This window comes from Lytechinus pictus, chromosome 2, assembly GCF_037042905.1.
Source record: "Lytechinus pictus isolate F3 Inbred chromosome 2, Lp3.0, whole genome shotgun sequence".
NCBI lineage: Eukaryota > Metazoa > Echinodermata > Echinoidea > Temnopleuroida > Toxopneustidae > Lytechinus > Lytechinus pictus.
The window spans coordinates 53233141-53241415 of record NC_087246.1 but is presented as its reverse complement, the minus strand read 5'-3'; positions in this window follow the sequence as shown (position 1 = coordinate 53241415).

The following is an 8275-nucleotide window of genomic DNA, read 5'->3' as shown; positions in this document are numbered from 1 at the left end:
AGCCCTTAACAACAACTGTGCTTGTTCAAAAACTTCATAAAAGATTTTGCAAACTTAGATCAATAAAATATAATTGAGTTTCATGTTCCCTTTCCAAGATCTTAATCAAAAGATAGATAAAGATAGGAAAGAGTGTATAATCAAAATCAGAGTGTACTCTAAAATTGGCACATTTACGATCATTTAAATGTTGCATGTAGATGTAGTTATTGGACAGTAGTGTCTCTGCCAACCCATCACGGGCTTATTTTAGGTCCCTAACCCTTCCTAGATATATTAGTTTTAAAGTGGGTTTGCCGGAGGGCACCCCCTTCCCGTCTCCCCAGCCTGTCTCCCCCTTCTCCATCCTCCTCCCTCATCCTCCATCTGAACATACCCCTGAGCATCGGATGTCATTACTCACCACCTTGGCTATTTCTCTGTAACCAACCATGATGATGATGAGGATGTTCTCTTCACTCCCTGCTGTACGTACAGATTTCTTCAGCTGACCTAGTTTGAAGCGTCATGTCACATGGCATTATAGAGAAGAACGCCTGACCCGATCCCATTCCCTCTGAAGAAACAAACGGTCCTCCTTGATCTATTTTTAACCCTCTGCACTGCTCACCATCCAATGAGAGATGCTATCTCCACCATCTTCCCGAGATCTATACATCTTCCTCAGAATTTTAATGTTTTGTATTCAGGTATGTGTTCATGGAAAATTGAAATTGAGATACTGCATGAATTTGTTCAGTGACCCCTTTAGAAACAGATATAACATGACTGGAGGTTGTATAACATTTCATGTCCCTGATGGAATTATATTTTCCCAAAATTATATTTTGCCCGGGCTTTTACAAGGGGAAAATGAAAATAGCTTTGGAGGGGAGATGAAATATTATCTATTAAACAGATAGACCAGGAATAACTGTTATATCGTAAAGACTGTAGAATCGTCTTCAGAGTATGAATTTAAGTCTGCAGCCTTGGTTTTCGCAATTTGCATAGTGCATTATGCAGAGTCTGAAGTATTGAGACTAGATTCACTATGTATTGTGGCTGGCTCTACACAGACAGAGCCTTTGGCATTTAGTCTTTTCTCTAGACCTGTTGCTAGTTAAAGTGTCAAATACGAGTCTGTACTTGCAGACTAGTCTGCATTGACGATATGCTTGCTGGAGCTCTGATAATGTTTACGTCGCAATAGAAAAACACAGCTAGCGCGAGCATCCTGCAAAACTTTGCGTACACACTAGCGCTTGCATCACGCAAACTACTGGATTGCGCAGCTTATTAGCAGTGAGTGACATCACTTCTGTGAATATAACAATGTTGTTTTGACTGAGGTGACATTCAAAACCTAGAATATAACAAATGTGATCCCTGCAGCTCTAGTCATGTGATGTCACTTTAACCTAGTATCGCTGATTCAAATTTACATAACCTACGTAATATTCCATCATAAACTCTTAGAGAAAGATCCATTGTAAATCAATATGGCTTATCTTTGTACCCACTCAGTCTAGAAACTTAGGAAGTTTAACGATTTAATGAACATGAATTTTTGACATGAGACTCGTGTTGCTGGTTGCCTGAATACATAGTATAAAAGGATATCAAATTTTTATATATCCACTCTAGTCCAAGGATACTTGACGTGATCCAATTTATAGTTGCTTTTCTTCATTTAATCATGAACTAATCAGTTACAGCTCACTAGATTTAATGTTGTATATTTTACCATAAGATTGTGTGTGTTCTAGACTTTATGTGTGAAATATGTAAGCTGAACATGCATACATTGTAGAGAAGATATGAAAGGGCTACCTTTCTCAAGCCATCCTCCAAAAAAAGTTGCTCCTTTTTTGTACATAGCTTATCTGCAGATATATACATTTTATTCACACTCTTTTTTGGAGAAGAAATGTATGTACATGTATATTGGAGCCTGGCATATTTTTATTGACATTTTATAAAGATGAAAACATTTGTACATATTTTGAAGATGACTAATTGTGTTTTTTCTGTACGTGAGATGACTTTCTTCGATGCATTTTTTTTCGAAAGCCTCTTTATGTGTGTTAAATGTTGTGCATTGGAAATAGCTATCTATTATAAAAGGAGGGTGTGTGTATAAGCAGTCCTCCGTAATATGTTGGATAATTTCATTCGCTTGATGGTCGGAACATGCAGGTAGCTATGACGGAGAAACGTTATTGTGTTGTGATTGAATGCCTCCATGCACCATGGGTATGTATATGCATGGATGTATGCTAGCCATGCAGTATAAGCTAGCGTCGTCGCATACATTATACAGTCACTTTCAATCCAAACGCTCTACCCCAGCTTGCAGCTAGTCTTGACTTGAGTTTCTATAACATTATGTTTGGAGGAAGGAGAGAGAACATTCAAATTGTATTTGAGCAAAGTCTGGATACATAACAAAAAATGATGGGTCACCATGGTAACTAATATGTCACTAAATATGTCGCCATCCAAAATATACCATAATCCTTGTCATCCCCTGTTCATTTCAACCAATGATTTGGTCATTCTCTACCCATATGTTGGTCAGGCATTTTAGCCAAAGCATTGGTCATCGTGACCAATCTTTCTCTGATATTAACATGAATGATTCAAATTAATTCATCCATTTGTGATGACTGATGAGTCACCCTACATTTCTTTAGGTCACATAAGCCAAAGTCAATCTGACCCGACGATTAATTTGTATTCTGGCTTCTAGATAATGAGATACAGTTATTTATAACAGACGAACTGAATGTATATCCAGGCACCTCTGAAAGACAAATGGACTGGTATGGATTCCGTAACAATGCGACTTATCCAGATGTTTGCTACCTGTAGATAGTCTCTAAAATATCCATTCAGTTGGAATTATATGTGACCATATTTATTGGAGATCATCCTTTGTTATGTAGTCAAAATCTTTGTTTCTACCATCAACCTCAAACACTGATTTTGATATTATTTTGTAATTGCTGATCAGTTTGGTACAATTAAGAGTCTGTTGTGTTGATCTAATGAGTTATGTATCAGGATCGGATTAATGTATTTGAACTAAATCCAGTTATACCAGCAGCTAATATAAGTATTTGGTACTTGTAGAGATCAATGCTCTTCATTATCCAATTGTTATTACCAGAGGCCATCCAAAACAACAAAAAATCATATCAAAATCTTTAACGGTATGTTACATTACCATCATTAATGCGAGAAAAATTTATAACTTATAAATTCTTACTCGCCGTAATGATGGTAATGGAAATAGTATGAAGTCTGAAATAAAATTGAGATTATGCAATCAGTCCAGAAAGATAATAATCTACATTGTGTTCAAAATGAATAAGAAAGATCATATTACGAGTATGAGTAATATTCTAAAATTCCAATTTGAAATTATTAGCTTCAAGGGCTATCTCGTCTCCTTCTCTTTTATCTGTGCTTTCTTAATGTCCCTTTCTTCACAAGGCTTATTCGTGGTTCCTTTTTTGTTGCATTTATTTAATATGTATTCGTCCATATTTCTTGTTTCCCTATTCCTCTTTTTACACAGTCCTGTCATAAATATTGGCAATCAATAATTTACTGTTACATAATTTCTTCTTGAGTTACTGCAAGTTTCTACTTGTGAGAATTTCATTTTTATTTTTTTTATGAGTCACCATGTCCAAATTGAATATGTTTACAGCATCACAGATATACTACTAATAGTGTGAGTGATTTCCCATGCATCCTTGCTTTCCCAAATTGTCATATGTTATTTCTTGTTAAGAAAAACTAATTATTTGTGGACATATTCTTGCATAAATCTGTCTGCTTGTAGTAGTTGAATGCTATTTGTGTTCTTAGAAATATTATTTTGATCTGTACATGTATTGAAGAATCAATGCGCCACCTCTTCACTTCAAATTTGTGAAGGAGTTTGGTAGTTCATATATTTTTCATAGTAGACCATATAATTTGTTGAAACTCTTGATTTTAAAAGCTTGCTCGTACTTTGTACTGATTGATTGAAAACATGAATGTTACATTGATGTTCCAGATAATATCTAATGCATTCTATAGACCAGTTTGCAATGATAAACACTTTATGGATTTTCTTTTCTCTTGGATTTTCTTTCTTTCTTTCTCTCTCTCTCTCTCTCTCTCTCTCTCTCTAGATGCTGAGCATTAAAGTATTGCTTTATGAAAGCAGTAATTACTCCATAGCCAATTAGCATGAAGTTCTAGTTGCCATGTCTGGCATGCCTCATGCAAGATTTCAAAACCTTACCAATAATTCTTTGTTTGAAATGTTTTCATAATAGTGTAGTATGTGTCCAAATTCATAGTGTTTCGCAAACTGGTCTGCAACGTGTACTCAACAAATTAGCAACAATGTTATCAAAATCTATAAAAAAAGAGTTTTTTTGCCTTTTACACATTGCTCTTATTTGCTCACCTAGTAAAAGCACACATCCGACTACTTTTTACCTCTCTTTTGTCTTGTAATGAATGAATTATCTGTAAATGGTCTTATTTTCAACTCATGTAGAAAATAGTTATATATTTTTGTTAAAGGCTTGCTCAGGTTTGGACAGGGCTAGTGCTTCTCCTGCGATTTCAAAGATCAAAGACTTGTATTTATTTGCTTGTAAACTGTTTACTTTTAGTTGTGTGAGTTGTATGTTTGACATATCATTACCACTTAACATGTTGTAAATCTTATTTTTTGCTTGAAACTTTTTCATGTTTGCATTGGAGAGATCAGGAAAATTTTTCATGTATGAGGGCACACAGCATACATACACAACATCGACAAGGGTCTTATAATGATGATGTTCGATTCTACTGCAATATACTTGTATACAGACTTATTGCAATTTCTTACAATCCTAAAAAGCAAATTGAAGTTACATATTAAAGATTGGCAGGCTTGTCTTACAAGCAACATCCAATGTTTACAAATTTGAATTCTTATAATTACCTAAATTTTTAAAAAAGGTGAGAAAACAGTTTGATTCAATCTTCAATATTTCTGCATTTTAGATCTATTTATTTCATTCTATTATTTTCTAATTATTAATGAATTTTATTACTAATATTATTATTGTAATCTTTAATTACACAAGTTATCTTTATTGTCATTAAATACATATTAGTTCCCTGTACCTCTTGAGCATAGGTCATTTTTTTGGATTCAGAACTAGGCTATGTACATGATTGGCGTAAAAACTTCATACCCTGTTATTGATTTCTTGAAAAAAAATGTTTTTAAGAAAGAGAAAGAAACACCTTCTTTAAAATAAATTGAATGTTTATTACAGTACTGGATGTGATTTTGTTGAAGATTTCACTTCTTTTGCATGGTTTGTGTGGTTTTTATTCTCATTGTATCTTATGTACATGTCTGTTCGGAGAAAACAAATAGTTATTACGACAGTATTTGAAAGGGGAAATAATGAATAAGAAGAATATCAGCTATAGCAGAGCCATTTTTTTTTCTTTTTATAAAGCTGAACCATGTTGACCGTTTTTATAATGAATATTCAAATTCAGTGCATATGGCTTAGTTAAGTGCCTGGATATGAATAACAAATTAGCCTATTCAGTAATCAATATGTAAACTTCAAATAATTGTAGATGTTATGATAGGCAGGCTTTATCAATGATATTGCTACTTGGTCTTTAAGATGCATTCTAAAACGGCCTGCTTATTTTTTGAAGTTCTTACATTGAACTAATAGGTTTCATACACATGTTTTAATTGGTATGTGCAATGTGGGTTGATTTCAATGTGAATTCTTATCAGATGCATGTTGCCAAGATATGAATAGCAATGCATATGAAAATTATGTGCATTCGAGCGAGAAAAGCACATGCCACATTTGAGGTAAATCATTTAGTCATTAACTACAGTATGTCTTGTCATGTCAAATAATTGAATGAAGTTATTATAGGAGTTTTTAAGGGTATATAAATGAATTACAAGACATATTTCATGTACTTGATCACGTATTACAAATTCATAAAAGTCTCTTCTCAAAATGAGTTGGCATATCATCAGTGATGTTGAATATTACATGCAAATGATCCTGTATATAACTAAGAAATATATTTTCTTTTATTCAGTAACATTGAAATAAAAACTAGTCCATGTAATAATTTGTTTAACACACAACTGGATGGTGTATATTAATCAGAAACTCATGGAAAGCAAGATTGTATAATTTTGTTTATATGAGGGGCAACTAAAGAGTTTTGAGCCTATTAAACAAGGAAAGGAATAAGACATGGAGACTGCATTTGGGCCATGAATTCTTTCACATTTCTTATTCCTACCCATCAAATATTTTGGTCATAGCACGACATGTATCAAGTCTTATTTTACAGGGCCCTGAAATATCTGTACTCAGTTGTTGCATGAAAAATGGACACCCCCCTCCCCCCTAGTATCAAGCTGTCATCGTGACCCCATTCTTGCTACCGTCCTAAAACTAGTTTAATGGAAACTAGTTCAGTGAAAACTTGTTTAGTAGGAACTTAGGTGTAATGAGAACTGGTCTTGGAAGCTACCTTCCAAATCGGTTCGGAAAACCACCTCGCGATGTAGTTTTCAAGATCGCTCTGCCTTGTTTTAAAGTGGTTTAGCGTAAGTGAGGACACAAGCGATTTTCGCACATGTTGTGTGTAGAATGCCTATGCTGCGGTTTCAAATTTTGCACGAAACTGAGAGCGTACCCATAGCAACAAGATCGCTTTCGGGGGAAGTGGTTTTTAAGACAACTTTCGGGTGATCAAATGGGAGCACTAAGCAAAGCGATCTTCCTAACTGGTGTCCTGAACTGGTTTCCAGTAAACTAGCTTATAGGATTGTAATGAGAACGGTGTCCATGTTTCTGCTGCTGAAAGCTATGACCCCAGCAGAGAACCCATCCAATTTCTTGGAATGATTTGTGACTGGATGAAACACCACTATCAGCCCTAGACTGCCAAGGGCAGTCAGAACAGTGGAAGCATCCCATGTCACTTACCCCAAAGAAGGCCAACTCAAGTTTGTCCAGTTTTCATTAGACATTATGGCCCGTATTCTGAAGGTCGGGTTTTACTTAGACCTTGGTCTAACTTTGTGCTAAAATTATGGAAAGCCAAAAATGTCAAATTTTTCCTTACAATGTATGTTTCTTATATTTACTATGTTCTTTTCTAACTCGTGAATGGTGAAGAAAGCTATCTTATTTATCCTTCCAAAACAGTGAAGAATGATTTGAGAGAAAAATGAGTTGATACATTGAAATTATACTGTTAGAGATTTAGGCCACTATTGGCTATCCATACTTAAACCACAACTTTAAACCAGAGTTTAGATTAAACCCGACTTCAGAATACGGGCCTATGGCCTGTATTCTGAAGTCGGGGAATACGGGCCTATCATACAAGAACCTGTAAAATCAGACTATATATATTGCTACGAGTCAAAATTTGGAGGGTAGGATTAAGAAATGTGAGAAACTATGTGGACCAAATGCATTCTTCATATCTTAATCATTTCTATGTAAGGCTCAAAACTTTTCAGTCGCCCCTCGTATTTATGAATGGTGTCAAAAAGAAGGAAAAATAATTCATTTAAGATTTCGGAGTGTTTACTGACTTTTTGTAAACTTTTATTATAAAGATGAACACACCATGTAGTTTAATAGATAAAAATATAGGTTTTCAAGTAATTTGACTACGTTTGCTTTATATGATTCATGGTCTTCACTCACTCCTCTAAGAATATGTTGTACGCGCAATTAGATTTTCTATCTCTCTGGTATTATATTCAAAGATTTCATCAGTTTAAGAATGATCTGTTTATTTAATTCCAAACTTATGTTCTTCTGCTACTATATCTTGTTTGTTATCTTTAATTCACCGGTGCTTGTGAAATCTTTTAGCATGCAATGAGCCTTACAAAGTGGATATATCATTTACTTTTTATTGCTTGAATTAATCTCTTGTACAGTAATGATGTTATTTATTATTTTTTTGATTGTTACGTTTGATAGTTTGTCTGTTAAAACTTCTTATAATTCTGTGATTTTTTTTTTCAATTTTGTGTGATGTTGCTCTATACCTGTTTATGCAGTCCTTTAAACATTGGCTAGAGAAAAAGTGATGTATTACAGAAAGATATGAAAATAAATCATGATATACAAAGTGTCTTTTGATTTGTCTTCTCTTTTGGATTTGCTCAAGGGTGTAACTACTCCATTTGCCATTTCATTTAATTTGTTACAGGTTGTGC